Source organism: Emydura macquarii, unplaced genomic scaffold, assembly GCF_026122565.2.
Source record: "Emydura macquarii macquarii isolate MOO-44397 ecotype Brisbane River unplaced genomic scaffold, CSIRO-AGI_Emac_v2 contig_554, whole genome shotgun sequence".
In the NCBI taxonomy this organism is placed as follows: domain Eukaryota; kingdom Metazoa; phylum Chordata; order Testudines; family Chelidae; genus Emydura; species Emydura macquarii.
The window spans coordinates 7,104,773-7,122,929 of NW_027130691.1; the positions used below are offsets into that span (position 1 = coordinate 7,104,773).

The 18,157-nt window shown below is 41.8% G+C and overlaps 1 protein-coding gene across 1 annotated transcript in view; it reads right to left on the bottom strand.

Moving 5' to 3' along the window:
- PITPNM2 (phosphatidylinositol transfer protein membrane associated 2) overlaps positions 1 to 14,813 on the bottom strand; it is a 166,318-nt gene extending 151,505 nt beyond the window's left edge. Inside the window, 1 exon segment of the mRNA XM_067539649.1 lies at positions 14,531 to 14,813. The gene's annotated coding sequence lies outside the window, so the exon portion shown is untranslated.
- Between the last annotated feature and the right edge of the window lie 3,344 nt (positions 14,814 to 18,157).

Consider the following 18,157-nt stretch of genomic DNA (forward strand, 5'->3'; position numbering starts at 1 on the left):
ACCACTGAGGCCTTTTTATGTGAAATAAAGCTCTTAGAGTTAATGAGTTATCTGATATTATATGGTTTCCACCAGTGGAAACGGATGACTCACAAAAAAGGATTTGCAATGCAATTGCAAGTGAATTAAGAAGCTATACACACCTTATTCTTCCTCATCCATCTTTATCTGAGATTTTCTTACCAACTCGGCCAGTGACTGAGGCTGGAGACTGAAAGAATAACCCATATGCTCATGCCCCATCTGTAAGACAGGGATGATACTATTTACAGGGCTATTTTGGGATTTAATTAAACTACACACAGCCAGCACCAAGTACACGCAGGTGCTTTACAAACTCTAGACCTGGTTGTGGAGAGGATAAGTTAATACAATAAAGACATTTTGGCACTCTCAGCTACAGCCAAAATCTAGTTATTAGCTAAGATCAAGGACTAACATGTTATCTAACATTTAATTATACATCCATAAACACAAGCTTACAGCTAGAACATAGAAGTGTGTCTCTTTAGATCTACATCTATTGTTCTAATAGACCCATTAAGAATTAAGAAATTTTTTTTTATTAATTTTAATAGCACTGAACATGATTTATTTATCTAGCATTAACATCAGTGTCATTTTATTTCTATAGGACTTTTACTGTTTCTATATTAATTAAATTATACCAACAAAATACAACAGTAACAAAAAAAACCATTCATTTTAACCAGACAGCTGTAATATTTTATATATGTAAAATGAGTAAGATTATGTTCAAGTAACAAACAAAATTTCATAGAACTAGTTATTTTCTCCCAACCTATCAAAAAGAAATGTCTTAGAAAAGGGGAGAATGATAGGGGAGGGGCGAGAGAAAAACTTAAGTATTACAGTACTAACATTTGCCTTAGATCAGATGAATCTCATATCCCAAGTAGAGAGAGAACAATGCAGCTCTTAGCATGAAACACAACATATAGCCCATGTCATTTTTTTAATGTAATTTTAAAAACTGAAAACAAGTTGCAGACAGCATGTGACTAGCCAGCTTTCTGCAAACCACTGGCAACTGCTCTGTGGACCATAAGGCGGGAACCTGTGTGCTAGGTCACAATGAAGATTCTGACCCTGGCAAGTTTCAAACTTCAGCCATGTTTACTGCAGTTTTGTCAAAAGTGTCATAATAAAAACTGTTCTGCAACCATCTTTAAATAGACACTACCAGGAGACTCAAAATGGTAACATTTCAGCACTTATCAACAGTGAGTCACCAAAGCTGGACGACACACCATAATTACTACGAGTAGAGAAGACGTGATCTAAAATTGGGAATTCCAGTGAACTGAATGTGGCTATTTAGAAAGAGTATTTGCTGCAAGTATGTTTTTTGACTACAAATTTTGTAAATGTTTCCTTCCTCTCTCCCACATTATGAAATTAACAAACATTTTGTCTGAATAATATACCACCTTACCTCACCTGACGAATCTGCTTGTACATTGATATGAAGCTTTCAGTTGCTATGGTAGAGCTGGGTAGCATGCTTTTCTCACAATCTTTTGCATGTAAGCGGCTACAGACATTTGAATATCTCTTCCTCACCCCACTTTAAGTGCATGTCTAATCTAAGCTGGAGCAAAAACAGCAGACTTCTTTTTAATGGAAGTGAAGGAATTAAATTAATGACAGATCTTTAAAGTTACTAGAGGCTGCACAAATGGGTCATTTGGGAAATGGAGGTTACATACCTGTAACTGGAGGTTCTTCAAGATGTGTGGTCCCTATCTGCATTCCACACATGGGATACACAAGCACACCATGCACTTCTGTCTGGAAATTCTTGCAGGCCATGTCCATTGGCCCGCACATGCGCCATAGCTCTCCTCTTGCTCCCAACTGAGGGCATAAAGGATGGTGCAGGCTGACACCTCTCTAGTTTCCTATTCTTACTGCAGTGTAATGAACCTGCAGCAGAGGGTGGGTAGGAGAATACAGATAGGACCACACATCTTGAAGGACATCCAATTACAGGTATGTAACCTCCCCTTCTTCTTTGAGTGATGTTCCCTAAGTGTATTTGTGACCCATCCCATGCCTAGAGCAGCCACCTGAGAATGCCAAGGTCAGGGCAGGCCGTAAAAGGAGAGCGGATTCTTCCCAGCACTGGGAAGTCAGACTTCCCAACCAGCCACAAACAGTGCTTCTGATTCCCCCAAACCGGTTATCAAGAAGCCAGTACACTAATACACACAGCCCCCTTTACTGCATTCCAGTTTCCAGCTCCCAATCAGCCACTAGGTCCAGTAAAGAGACCAGTAATTTAAACTCTCTGCTCTTGACTAAAAAGGTTCCCTCTGACCCCAAAGGGTCAGCCACAGCACCAGATCAATACAAGTTTGGATCTTACCCAAAATACCACGCTGCCAGCCAATCCTTTAGTAACTAAAACTAAAGGTTTATTATAAAAGAACGAAACAAACCATAAGAGAAATATTAAAGGGTCAAAGCAAATCAGATACATATAAATGATTGAAAGTCCATATACATCAAGTTTTTGGAAGAATTGTGGAGTTGCAGGCTTGCACAGTTCCTCTGGAATACATCCAATATCTGGATGGGTCTTAGTCCTTTGGTTCAGATGCAAGTGAATTGATCCAGAGGCAGGTATGGGTCCGTAGCTGAACAGGAACAAAAGGCAAAATGGTTTCCCAGGCCTCTGCCTTATATACCTCCTGGCCCTGGCCATGCTGTCTTGGGGAATTTTACAGGAACTAAAATGGAGTCCAGAGTCACATGGGCTTGTCCTGGTGCTTCATCAGGTATGCTGCCTGTGGAATTTCACAGGAACCAAAATGGAGTCCAGAGTCACATGGGTTCCTGGGCCCTTTGCACCTGGGAATGTCTTAATGGGCCATTAAGCAGGCTATTGTTTTGCAGCCATCCTGTCTGGGGTATGTCCCAGCCAGCACAATTTGAAATACAGATATCTCAAATATATCCATAACTTCCATTTCACATATAACACATGAACATAAACTTTATCATCTTACTTAGCACATTATAGCCTTTCTAACAGTACCTGACATGGCATATCTCATATGAATAATTATGATTTTGACATACTGATGTCAAACAATATACTGGTTGGAGGTCAGAACCCAGACCTTCTAGGGCTTCTGTCCAGGGCCACCTCTCCAACTCCACACACCTCTTGAAGCCTGGATTCCTGATCCCTTGTGGGACTGATGGTAGCCATGGCTGCACTTTGGGGCTGGTGGGTTCAATGTGGGGATGACTCCATTTCCTTGTGATGGACTTATCCTTCGGTTTATCAATGTCCTGAAATACAGATGGACCCAATAGAAGTGGTGAATGCAGACAGGGAAAGCAAAGAGGTCTTCCAGGTAGATGTATGTCTCCAACCATCCTGCAGCACGAGACTCTATTGGTGGAGATGGAGTCTCTCTGGTCACCGTGACAGTCAGCTCCCTCTGGGGCTGCATTAACTGGTACCACTTGGTTCCTGAAGTGGATGGAAGCACCAGGAACTATCTATCCCACATCTTCACCACCAGAGCTGGTGCTGGAACCCTCAGAGCCATACCCTTCTGCGCCACCTTCTCTTGTGAGACGATTTAGTCAGATTTAAGACCTCAGCACCCAGGCACACTGCCTCTTCTGACTTTAACGAGGGATTTTTTCTTTTCGACAGTCTTAGACATAGATTACTTGTCCCTATGTCTATGAGAGTGTCCCTCTCTCTCCTGTGATGCTTTCTCTTTAGGTTTAACAGACAGCCTCCATTCCTGAGCTCATGCTTGGAGGAGCACTAACCATTTGTTTAGGCTGATGTGGGGGGGTGGGGGCATCGTCCCTAGCCTGCATCTGACTGGGGCTTCATTGCCTTCTCCAAGAGGTATTTTCTGAGTCTCAGTTCCTGATCCTCACAAGTTCGGGGGGGAGGGGGAAGAAGGAGGGACGGGACGGGACGGAACTGGCAAATGCTGCACTTGGCTGAAATGTGAGCCTCACCCAGGCAGTAGAGGCAGTGCTGATGTTTGTCACCAGAAGCCTCAGCATAATCCCAGACTTCTTGAGGGAAACATCCCTAGGAGGAGAAAAATGCAATCTAACTATCTGCGCTATACTATACCATAAAAACGAGCATACACTAAACTATATACAATTCTTACAGGAATGATGCAGTAAAAAGGAACTGAGGACACTGAAGATTCTAACTCAGACCATACAGCAGTAAGAAGGAACTGGAGAGGCATTGGCCCACCTTGCCCTTTATACCCTTGGTTCAGCACACACAGAGAGCTTCGGCGCATGCACAGGCCAATGGACACTGCCTGCAAAAAATTCCAGACTCAGGAGTATGGTGTGCATGCATATCTCACGTGTGGAACACAGATAGGGACCATCACTTGAAGAAGAAATTAATCTTTCTGAAAGCTTCCATGCATCAAAATAAAGTATATTTTTTTGTAAAGACTTATTTATAGAAAGTATAAATCAATTTAATTGGCAAAAAGTGCTGTTTGATTTAGCTTAGCTCTCAACAAGTCTTTCTCAGTAGGATTCAGTATTTGTATGCAGCAGATGTTAGGATCAGGGATGGTTCAAGAAAAATTGGGAGTCTTCTGCAGAGCCGTTCATTTGGATCCAAAGCTGCAGAATGAAGTAGTTAGTAGTGCTATGTTTCCACTCAACTGCACCAATCCGCTCTTCTATACCAGGTGGGAGGGGTGTTTCACAGACGAGGGAAGTCATTAGGTAGCTTGTCCAGAACTAATGTGGGTATTTGTGGAGGGTCTTATAAAGGTATTGGCTGGAAACTTTCCATTGAACAAAGGAGGGGCAATCATGAGAGACTGACATACGGGGCAAATACCCCAAACCCCTACACAGCTTTCACTTGGCACAAATCCACTCACACCCCAAGTCAAGTGGCAAAGAAGCATGTCATGCTGGCATTTCAACATGTCATGTCCCTGGTGAGGTGGGGGCATCCTATGACTTGAGGACTCCCGGAGGCTGCATGTTTGGCAAAAATAACTGAGACAGGCTTCTCTTCGGATATGGCCACTTTTTTCTTTTTTTAAAATAAGAAAAAGGATGTACTGCTACATTTTATAGCAAATGTACCAACACTGCAGCTTATACTACCTGGTATGTTTATTCATTGGTATAATTTCATTAACACTGAGATAAAGGTAACTTCTTATGGAAATAGACAGGCATGAAGGGGGTATTTTGGTTTATAAAAAAGGAAGGATTCAGAGAACACAATCAGGTGAAAAAAGTTCCCCAAATTATATAAAATTTGCTGACACAGTCTCCTGCCCAAACAACATCCTCATTTTGCAATGCGCACATATTTGCTAAAAGTACATTTCTAGAGGTTTGGGGAAGCAGATCTTTGTCTAATGCCAACAGTAAAGGTCCCGCTTTTATAATCCTTTGTACAGCAAGAGTTAGAGATGGGCCCAAACCAAAACCCTGGATCCAGACACCTCAGAACTTGGGACAAGTCTGATTCCAGACAAAAGCTTTTCATCTCGGTCTTTATCTCTAGTCACACTCCTGGTGATGACAAAGAGCTCAGATCAGCTGTCTAGCGAGACAATAGGTAACACTCTGAGTATGCCAGGAAATGAAATACAGATCCCACCAACACAAAACAAGCATAAATCTTAACCAGGAGTTTTTTACAGCTTGCAGTAACCCTGGAACTACTGCTTCCTGCTTTCCCACCTTCTGAACTTCCTGGCATCCTGTTTGGAGAACAGGTCTTTGTCCTTGATTGCAAAGTACTAAAGACATCACAAAAAGCACAAGCACTTCAGTGTTCACTGCAATATAGGTGGCCCCTCCAGTGCAATCAGAACACTGGATTAACAGCTGTTCACTTTATTCCAACACAAATCATGTTATCAGGAGTTTAATCATGTGAGGTGGTAGTGCCCTTTATCCTATGGCCTTGAGTGGGAGCCAGAGGCCCTCAGCACCGGGCCCTGGATTCACAGTAAAATGTGTGTCAGATCTTATAATCAATATGTGAGCTGGGTTGACAACTCTCGCAATTTTAATCACAAGTCTTGCAACATCTGGCACTTTTCGTAGAGGCTTAGCTGCTGGAGTCATGTTATTACGCTGCGCCAGGATCTCAGTTTTCTTTTTAAAATGTTGTTTCTAGTCCTCATGGTTGCTGAGAATACCCGGGGCGGGGAAGGGGAGGCGCGACACACGACACGACACACCTAAAGATTCATAAAGGAAAAAGGCAAATAAAAAATAAGTTATTTTTAAAATTCTCTTCATTTTGGGGGGCCTGACTCATGATTTTTCAATGCTTGGGATTGGCCATATTGTGAAAGAGGGCAAGTATCAGTTGAAAGAGAGTACTCTGGGCACTATTTTTAAACAAAAAACCAAAAAGCTTATTAATGTTTCAATAAATGTATCAGAGCAGCATATATCAGTGCCTTTCTATTTTCTTCAGCAGTAATTCAGTGCTTATAACTCTCAGCCTATCTACTTGGGAATCTGCTGTGATTTTGATTAATGCACCATTTCATGTGATGGAATGTGACAAACCTACTGAGCAAAATTCATCCATTTTAACTCCGTTGTGGTCAGCGTTACATCAGGGGGCTCTGTCCACAAGTCCTATAAATTCATTGTAAACACCACCACAGTGAATGCTACAGCTAAAGAATTTATGGGCACTTTAAGCATCCTCCCTTTTTGGAAATAGACAAGAGCAAATTTTTCAAAAGTGACTTAAGGCTCTTAAGTCACTTTTGAAAATGTCACCCTTTGTCTAATTCAATGCCATGTAACATTGTCCATCCACCCCAGAAGAAAGACAGGAGGCAATGGATGTGTTTTACTTGCCTCAATTGTATTCAATTAAAATATCTGGAAGTACCCGGCAACAAACTGTACAATACAGGTCATCATCCTTTCTTTAATCATTTCCACAAATCCCCAACCTGGCCCCAGCCATCCAGTTGCTGGATTTGCCTCCCTGACACGCCCCCTCCCTACTCCCCGTTTCTTGTGTCAAGTATAAGGGGCTAGAAAAGGAGGGGGGTTAGTAAGTTTGGTCACCCCTGTTCCAGAACCTATCACCCCCACTAGGAACTCTCTCCCTCCATAAAGGAGTATAAATTTTCCATTTGGAGTTAAGGAATCTAACAAAATAAGTATGAAAATTAAAGGAGGGTCAGGAGAGAAAAAAGACTATAAGAACATTAGAATGGCCATACTGGGTCAGACCAATGGTCCATCTAGCCCAGTATCCTCTCTACCAACAGTGGCTAATGCCAGCTGCATCCCTTGTCGTCCAGTTCCAGCTTCTGGCAGTTTTTCACTGTTTATACTAGTCAAATGGCACTTTCTGGTATTGCTTTAGCGTAATGCTGCAAAAGCCTGCCCACTTTAATTCCCCTACAGGGCATGCACTCACATATACACAAGGACACATTGCCCCCTAAACCAGCAAGGCATTTCTTTTGCAAGCCAGTTGTTTTGCATGCTCAGAGAAGTTATTTCATCAAAAATGTGAAAAGCATTTTCTCATCATGGAGAATTATTTGTATGTGCAACAGTATTCGCCCTGACCTGAATAATCTGATATAGTGCAAGCGGTCAAGAACGCTTTAAAAAAAAGAAGTTGCTAACTAGACCTTGTCCAGACATAGTTGTTGCCATCTAAAGAGCCAAGAACCTGTAACTTAATGAATTCCAAATTATACATCTACCCTACACAACGAATATTGGCATTTCAAGAGCACTATGATGTTTAGTCAGTTACAATAGGACTCATTTTTTCTAACTGTTTTCTCCCAAATATTGCTGCTAGACTCCGAACTGAAACTATCACTTTATGAATTAGTGGCAAAATTTTCGGAAGTGCTGGGTATCTACAACTCCCACTACAGTAGCTGGGAGATGCTAAAGAGCAGCACCTCTTAAATGTCTATAGTACTTGTCCCAGTTTTCAATTTGTGATAAGCCTGCAAGTGCAGTTGGTTGTTCTGGGGTTTGGTTTGGGTTTTTTTTTTTTGTCTGGGAGGGAAGGGAGATTTAAGACAACCTATAATTTACATTTCTGTAGTGGTCAGTATTGTTTTTTGTCTTCAGTATTGTCTATGTCTTCTCATTTCCATGGCAGGTCAAAACTGTGGAAATAGGGCAAGTGGAAGCAATTGTGTATTTGGTTTCTAACCAAGGATACTTCAGCCACCACAGGAGTTTCATTAACTGAATGCAACGTGATATTAAATCAGACAGCAGAAACAAAACTCTTTTGCCACTGTTCAGATGCGGACAGGCAACATCAATTCTAGAAGGCTGCGGGGAAAAGGAAAACTTGGCATCTCGATCATGAAATAGACACAGTCACTTTTCTAAAACCTGGTTCAAGACTACATGTCTCAGAATGTGGATTCTTAAGAAGGAGGGATATCAGAGTACATTGCTCTACTGGGGTTTTTCACATGCAAAATGTAAACCTCATGTAGGGGATGCAACACTGTTGACTGACATGTACTTGACTAGTTCTAAATTTGTCCCTTTAAAGTGGACATGCTCTGAACCAATTAACCTTTCCCTGGTGCCACTTGTGGCAATGCACCCTCCAGACTGCAAGTGTACGTTACACTCTTCCCTTACAAAAGGGTCCTATCGAATTTCATAGGGATGGAACCAAAGTGGTCCTACAGAATTTAATAGAAAATTAGATCCCTTTTGTCCTATGCCTAGAAAATCATTCTCTAAAGGTCTTAAGGGTTTGCTTCCTTAAGGGTTTGCTCATCAGGTCTTATTTTTAAAGAAACTGGGCCAAATCATCCCTGCTGCAACTTCAATGACGTCAATGGAGTTACAGCAGGGATGAAACTGGGCCATTATTTTTATGTCCATGAATTGTGCACCCACTGAGAAAACAAAATCAGGTTAAGTGATTGTATCTAAAACCTATCCTGCAGAGACAAATTAATATCTATATGTATTTTCATCAATTCTATTTGCTGCCGTGCATTTAGATCTATATAAATGTTATGTTAAATTTGACTTCTGTAGCACTGAGCTACAATGCAAGATTAAAGTGACAAATGGCATTCATACTTTATATCCTGTTTTGATAAAGAAAACTACCAAGAAAATCTTTACCAAGAAAAGGTCTTTAAAGAAAATTGTAAATGTCAAATAAAAGCAACAACAAAAAGTGACACGAAGAATTGCCACTAATTGTTAGCTACTCTAAAGAGACGAGTAGGTGAAGTAATACATCTTTTATTGGACTTTCTGTTGGTAGAAAAAAAACCACTGTGTAGCTCAAAAGGGAGTACCTTCCACCAACAGATTTTGATTCCTATAAAAGATATTACCTCGCCTACCTTGTCTCTTTCATATCCTAGGACCAATATGGCTACAACACTGCAAGTTTCTCTAACATAAACATCACACTCTGCATATCAGCCAGTAATAAAGACCAATAGCCTTGTTGTGATCCCTTATCTCTTAGTAAATCCTAATAGGACTAAATATAAATATCAAAACTAATAATATGAAATGGTAGTTTAAACACAAACAATATTCTCCTGTAAATACCCATTACCAGAAAGCCTCAAACTCCGACACAGAAGGAGGGGGGAGACAAAAATCAGGCAGAAGGAAACAGGCATTTACTTGGATAACAAACAAATCGTGGCTCAGCACGAGAGAGTTTATATCTACTAGTAAAAACCAGCACAGGTTTTCAAAACACAAAATCATACAGTTCTCATATAATACATTCCCCCCCACACATACATCTTCCTCTAGCATTATGTACTGCTCACTGCCAAAGGCAGAGTACTGGACTAAATGGAACACAGGATGAGTCATACCTGATAAGATCTATGCCAAAATTTTCCAAAAATCCATATTCAAAGGTCTGACTGGCACATATTAACGCACTTGAGTACATTTATTCATGTGGTAATCCCACTATGAGCATGGTTAGTTATTCACATGCAAAATATTTGCAGAATTGTGTCTTTATGCTTTTAAGGATAAATGGCTTAGTTTTCAGAAGCATCCATAAATGCAATTGAGGTCAGCAGGAGCTTCAGGTGCTCAACACCTTTGAAAAATTGGGCCACTTTTCTTTAAGGTGCCTATCTTAGAATATTTCTGGTCTCATGTCCCTAGATAAAACTTCGGTCAGAAAGGAATGGTCTTATTTGAGATGGTCTTTTTCCCATAATATTATTAATATTTTCCCAGAACAATTCCATTTCATTTCCACCTCTCAGCCTTGGAATCAACATAACTTGAGCTGGAAAACATGCGACCTCTTCAAGCCTTTATTTACAATCTCACAAACCACAAGGGAAGGATCTGGTCAAGTTTTGCAGCTGGAATGGGAATGGCAGAAGAGAGCATGCTCTAGGCTTTGCAGTCATGATATCTTACACATCAAAGAAGGGGTGAAATGAATCTGTGGAAATGATGGATTCAGAGGCCCCGATCCTGTAATCGGATTCCGAAAGACATACCTTTATGACCATGGAGTCCCACTGAAATCAATGAGGCTTTGTATGTGCAGATCTGATTGAAAAACAGAGGCCTGACATGCTTTTTGGGTGGTTGTTTGTTGGTTTTGTTATTGTTCATTGTAAAAGAGAGGTGCAGAAGTCTGTTTTCATGTTCTTCAATGTTTGACTGTAATGAGTTCTATAACTGCCTCACCCTCCAAACTCAAGTATGACAAATGTCCAGAAAAACCTAAACAAAATTAATAGAATCTCAGCCAAAAATTAACAAATGAGAGAGAGACAAGCACACAAATGAACAACATTCATATCTATAGAGAGTAACAGGAAACTACTGTCAGTTGATGTTGTGGTTAGAACCACACCAGTGTCATCAGCTCTTTCCTCCCCGTTACACTGGGTGTCCAAACAGCTCATCATGTCTACTGCTTCTACTGCAACAATGACAAGGGGAAAAAAAGTTAAACACACACTTCTTTCCACTAGAAATAAAACATTAGTGCAGGCTGAAGTCCTACTCTTTTAAAGAGAAGCACACTGTACCCTATTGCTCACTTCTGCTGAGAACTAAAACCATACCCAATTCAATGTGCCCATAATTCACTCCACTTGCCATAAATTATCCACACTCACCTCTCTTCCATTAGTGACTCCTTTCTCCTCTCGTCACTGTAACTCAGCAGCTGCCGTGCTAACATGCAACACCTTTAAATGCTGTTAAAATTGCAGTTCTCTCCTATCTCGCTCAGCTGCATCTCCACAAAGGGTCCGATTCTCTGTCTGTCTGAGAATGGCTGTCACCCAGCTCTCTGAAGTGCTATCGCCATGATCTAACGCTCCTCATAAAGTGGTTTGCAATATTTCATGTAATGGATTCCACATAAAAATAGTCTGTGTTTTATTGATCTGTTAATCTTCCCTTAGTACAGCACATACCAAGGATTAAATTCAGTCCGGTTTACTCCCACGTAGAGGCCTCAGGATCTACAGGGGAAAGCTTGCTACAGGGTTGGTTCAGGGAACTGAAATCAGCTCTGCCCACCTGCCTTACTGGGAGCTTAGGGCAACAGCGCAGATCAAAGAAGTGGTGGTGCAGACTGGGAACAGGGTGCAACCAGAATATATGGGGAGGAGCCAATTCAGGTATAATTTATACTCCCCTTTATGGGGTGGGTTCTAGGCATTGTTGCTTTATGACATGTGAATTACCCAGAGGGGGCACCACTTCCCTAGAGTACAAGAACCCTGCCTTCCAATTAGCCCTTTCTTCCCTCCCCCCTGCACCTCTTCACTCCTGCTGCACCTCCTCACGTAACCCCCCACTCCTGGTCTGCTGTGTCTCCACACACCCTTTCTGTTCACCAGCTCCCCACTGCCCTCTCACCCAACGGAAGGAGAGGCAGAGACTAATCAATGTGAATATGAGGGAGGGGAACATTCACTCCTATCACAGGTCCTGAAGGCACCACATATGGCCTTACACCCTGACCCCCCCGCCTTTCTCCTCCCCCGAGTCCTTGTGAATCAAGCCCAGTTCCTGTATTTTATAATGCCCCCAGGTATTTGGGATATGGTTTCTCTCAGGTGTCGACTCTGTGATGTGCTGAGGGCAGTGGGGGTGGAAGACTCTCAGCTCCTCACAGACGCAGCCTTAAGGGAGCCCTCCCACCATATACACACATTTTTGCTCTGTTTGGTCACAAGTATCTCAGGGACTGGAAAAGCAGAACTGTGGCACAGGGACAATGGCAGAGCACAGTAGGAAAATTACTCAGCGTGTATGTTCACTGCTTGTAGTTCTGGCCTGTACCATTTACACCTTTGTTTTCATGAGTGCCGCATTCATCATCAAATTTTAAAGCCAATTTTATTCCCTTATGTACTTAACCTGCCGAGCCATAGACATTACTCGCTCCTTTCAGCTTCCTAGAGACCCACACTGCATGGTTTCATTTTGCTTTGTGTAAAGGTAGCATTTCTTTGCTCTCCAAATAACTGACAGCCAATTTTGTGTCACTTTTACAGAGAAACACTCAGCCCTCTTGATACATTCAGGAGAGTGAAAGGAATGGGGCTAAGTCCACAGGACAAAGTTAACCCTGAAAATTAAACTGTATTTCCCTTCCTCCAGCTTGTCACTAGTTTACAGATCCACATCCCCCTCCATTACACAGCCCAGAGGGGAGCAAAAGAGCAGGAACTATGACATAAGGTGCCTTAAACCCATGGGACCTATTCCTGCCCTTCCTCCAAGCAACTGGAAGCCCCTCTATGCCTCCACCACACAGATGAGGCTCTCCTCAGGACCCCGTAGACAGGAGTGAAAACCTGGCTGCTAAGAGCATTAACCCTGTTGTTAAAGCTGCTAACAGCGGCATTTACTCCCAGAGAGACGGGTCCATGGCTCCTCCTACTGCACAGCAGCAATGGGGAAAAGGGAGCATTCAATGGCAGCATGGCTCCCTCAGGAGAGACGCAAGGCCCCAGAAAGGCACAAGCTTGCTGCAGTGTTAGGAACCGTCACCACGTCAGTATCTTGGCCCCCAGACTTTATGGGAAGTATCAAGAGGTGACATCCCAAGGTGGATGCTGCTGAATTTCCTGGGCTCTCTGTCCTTCTCCTATGTGTTTTATGCTAGTACAATACTAAGGGTACCACTCGGGCCTTCGTCTTCGGTGACTTCTGCTCGAGGCACCAAGTGCTAGTTCAAGGCCAAATTATGCTTTCACTTGAAACTGTGAACATTCAGAGTACCTACACTGACTTCAGGGTGTGAATCCAGAATGACTGAAAGCAACTTGTGCTTCTAAACCTGGGCACTCTCACAACTATACTTGTCCGCCCTGTCCCTGCTTCCAGCTGCTCTTGAATTGAAGGGCGGCAGCCCTGAATTTTAGTCTACAACAGCAGAATACAAGATTATAGCACCTCAGATATCATTCCAAAGGGAAACCTTGGCTGGAGGTAAAACTTAAACCCTTTTTTGGTAAAAAATTTAATGAGATTCACGAGGAATGGGGTAAAGAAAGTGGGAAAATACAACAGATCCAACCAGCACAGTCAGGAATAGTCAAATGGGTATGCTGAGGCCACACCTACTTTCAAGTAAATTAGCTGTGGAACTCCTGGTCATTTGCTAGTTTCATAAGCAGGTTTACGGTCTTGACGCATATTTCTAAAACTAACATGAAGGAAGTTTAATGAAAATCACCAAATATGTAAAAGAAATATTAAAGGAATACTCCTTGAGGTTAAAGCACAATGGAATTGCAAGGTACCATGTCATTACAAAAAAACAAAAACATCTCAATACCTTTAATTATCCAAACAGAAAAAAAAATCCAACTTCTCACCATTTGTGTGTTTGGGGGTTTTTTGCATTTCAGTCAGCTCTGAAAATGAACACAAGCCTGTCAATTTCTACTTGCTTTTTCGATTACTTGCACTAGCACAATGTTGCAGTGTTCAGGTTCCAAACCCTGCTTGGTTTAAATTGAAACAAAATGCTTACATTCATTGACTTTTTTTTTTTATTAAAGAAAAAAATGAATACATTTGCATGAGGTTTTTTAAATATATACAGTCCAAGTTTGGGGAGTAACCTATTTGGTAGCGTCCCTTTAACGAATCCACTTTACAAACTTTAGAGAGCTTTGAGTATTGACTGAGCAGACACAAAAGCACAGGTGCACTCAGCAAAAGTTTTCTTCAAAAGGAGAACAATTATAGCCAGAAAACACACACAGGTCAACTCAATACAGGACAACTTACTCCTGTGAACCCCTAGGCATGGAGTCTGACCTTCCCAAAAGCTACCCTAGTGGCCACTCATTGAACCTCCATCGTATAGCCCTTTCTCTGAGCCCCTGTTCAACAGGAACCTGATCTGAGGTTAACCCCTTGTTCCGCAGAGATGGTTGCCATTTTCCATGGTAACGCATGAATAATTTTTTAAATAGAAATAGAACTGCAGTTCAATGGAACTGTCAGAACATACCTTACGTATGAAATCTCTCTGGATGCTTCTGAATATAGGAGGGAGTCAATGCAGCATTGCTGATGTAGGATGTCACTGTTGATCCACATATGTCAACATCCTACAGAAAATAAAGAACATGCACTTAACGACCATGCCACTGGGAAATTAACAGCAAGAGTGAAGTTATGCCATGCTAATAGCTCCTTTACAAACAACGCAAAGCTATAACCTTTTATAATTGTACATCACAGTTCTCTGCAGACATCCCTCTGGTATGTTAGAAATTCAAAACGTGATAGTAGGCAGTAACAAGCACCTTAGGGATTTCAGCTCATTCCAAGCCACAGCCATGAGTCATCATACTCTCTAACTTATGGAAATGTAAAGTAAGAAAAAAAATATTGCACTGACCACTATTGTGTGCTCTCTTTGCATAAAATCATCATAGTCCCCCATGCAAGATTACCAGTTCATACAGGATGCTGAATGATGAAAGTACACAGATATTTAGCATGGATTTTGCTGAAGACAAAATTCACATAGCAGCCGTCTACTAAACAGCACCCCTGAGATCAGGCAAGACCCCTTGCTTTAGGAATGGAAAGGGAGCTGGAACTGCCTTTCCAGAAGCCATTCACTTCCGTGGGCAGAAGAAGAGTAAAGTAAGGACAAACAGCACCTCATGGTACCACTGAGATGGTTTTTTTCCCCTAGTACTACAAGAAGAGCAGCATGGTGAAAGGGGACAGTGCTCGGCTAGCAGGGGAAATGAGAGTTTTTAGTGCCTCAAGCCTGGTGGATGTCAGCTCCTCTCCTGTATTGGCAGGCAGAGATAGGGAATTTATATCTGAGACAGTCCCTTCCACCTTCCTGCCCCAGCCTGTGGTTACTGGTTTCCTGCCCCTCAGCCTGCCTTTGCCAGGAGAGCTGAGAGAGGTGTACAAGGAACTGAATAGAACAATTATATTCTAAGTAGCTCATGCAGTTTGCTTAATTATTGCAAGAGGCCTATTACCTTTTTTAAGAGATTCCTTTGGGTGGACTCTCAGCATTACTTTTAAACACTGTAGATCATTTTTAACGCACGCTTTAAAGAGCCTGATCAGTACATCAGGTCACACATATGCAACGCTCCCAAGATCCTCACTCCACTGGCTTCTCGTCCCTTCTCACATTAGAGTCAAGCGCCTCCACGTCTTTTCAAAGCCCTTCAAACCATGGGCCCCACACACCTCTGCTCCCAACTCCTTTCTCAATCCCTTTCTCTCAGAGGCAGGCAGCACAGACCCTGACAAAGACTCCCAACAGTGGAAAGTGCAGAGGGGAGGGAAAACAGCAATGACACCAGGCATCTGCGTGCATCTGCCTTTGCCAGAAGGCCTAGAGCCAGCCAGCACAGCCTCAGAGGTAGGTGTGGCCAAGAGGTGGTGTAGCCAGGCCTGAGGCACCAATTCGGTTGATAGCAGCCCCATCAGCTGGCTTCCTATTAAAGCTCCCTTACCACAGCAGAACCCACAGGGGGCAATAGAAACACCCCATCCCTTTAAGGTTGGAAGGTGCCCAACTGCCCTTTCTGGCATGGGAGCTATAACTTGCACCAGTGCAGGTGATCCTGGACCCCCGTCTTTACAAGCATGCCCTATACCGGACTCTAAGCCCCTGCATTACATAGCAGGAGAAAAACACTTCATGGCAGTGCGAGCGTTTTCCCAACACTCACAGCAGAGGTACATGGGAGCCCTCAGTCACCGCCCCTGAAAACTCCTGTATGTCAAACATAAAGCAGAAGCTATCCTAGCAGGAGCTATCTTGAAACACACGCCGACAAGAGCTCACCACACACATAATACAGCGTCTTTGCAACTGGAACATGGATTATGAGCCCAAAGACAGAACGTACGGAGCCAGGAGTGGAATCACTACACTGTACACTATTTAGCTGACTCTGCCACGGTTAATAGGGTTGTGATTTATACCTTACCAAAATAAATTTTAATTGCAGTTTAATCTTGTACTCCATACAAAGCTATTTAACATGCTTGCACGGGTCAGAGTCAAACTGGAGAAAGAGCAGGTATGAGCAATGTTTCAGGCCCATGAGTCTCAGAGTCCTCACAGAGAGCAAACAGTCAGACAGCTTAAAATATATTTAGTCCTCAAATGCTTATTAACATCATCTGCCGATTCACAGCTCAGCCAGTCACAGGGAGCCCAAACACTACTTCTGCTTTCCCAGCACAGATAAAAATGCTACGGCAGTTCAACAGCAAGTTATTTAACCCATATACAAACCTTTGGTAATGTGACTATTATTAATGGATGTAATTTGGCTTAGAAACTGAACTGCAACTCTGGAGACATGGCATAATGATCAGATAACAGGACCAATGGTCAGGCAGTCCTGAGTGCTAGCCCTGGCTCCAACAAAGAAACATCTATTGATGGATTTCAGCTTCAGGCTTCCAAGAATCTGATACCAGACAACAGTCGACAGGAATTACCTCCTCCCCTCTTTTGGGGGGCTTAATTTAAATTTAAGTGATTTAAATCAGCAAGCTGGAAACCCTGATTTAAATAATTTTAATTTTGTTTTCCATTTGTATATTGTCCAAAAGAAAGGTTTGTTCTGCTTGGCTTCCATGACCATTCAAACATGTTGATTTACAATGCAAATATAGCCTTTACACTAAATGTTGGTACTACTTTTTGCTAAACCAAGTTTACACTATATGTATACACATTTATTTAATGAATTACGTAGCTTAACATACATTTATTCAGATTCTTAATTTTTACATTTTTTTATCATGTTAAGAAATGTGTCATTCAAAGTTTTCTATTTACACAACTAGATGGTAACTTTTACTCATGATTTCTTTCACATTTGCATTAGGATGACAATTTGAATTCAATTAAAAAAGCACAAAAGCAGCATTTTAAATTTGTTTTTATGAAGTAAAAACTATCTTAAATGTGCTAGATACATAAAAAGCATTAAGCAAATTATGCCTTGCATTTTAAACTAACCAATTTATTAAACAAAGGAAGTATCATTTGCAGTTAGTGAACTGACTAACTTGTTTATGGTCACCCAGGGCTAGTTTAAGTGCCTGAAGGTGCACTAGTGGAATGCGTAATGGAATTTTCAAAAAGTGCCTAAGCAGATTAGGTGCCTAACTCCCATGGGAGGCACTTTTTTGAAAATCCTATTAGGCGTCTATATGCATTTTTAGGTACCTAAATACTTTTGAAAATCTGGTGCCATGTTCTTCAAGTTTTTAGAATTAGCAGACCTCATCATCTCCCACCTGTTTTTTATTCATAGATTGGACAAGGAAAATGAGCATTCCTGCTTTTTCAACTCACAAGCAGCTTCTCAAGTTTGAATTAACTAGTTCAAATGAAAAAAAAATTCTCTCTGCATCTGCTAACTAAACTAAAACCAAAAGAAATTAAGCTTTTCTTAAAAAATTTTCTGCACAACAGAAACTGAAAGTACTTACAACACTGGAAAAAATGTAAATACTGGCATTGTAAAGAGTAAAACAAAAAACGAGAGTCCTGTAGCACTTTAAAGACTAACAAATTTCTGCAGGCATAAGCTTTCGTGGGCTGCAACCCACATAGAAATACTTACTTAATACA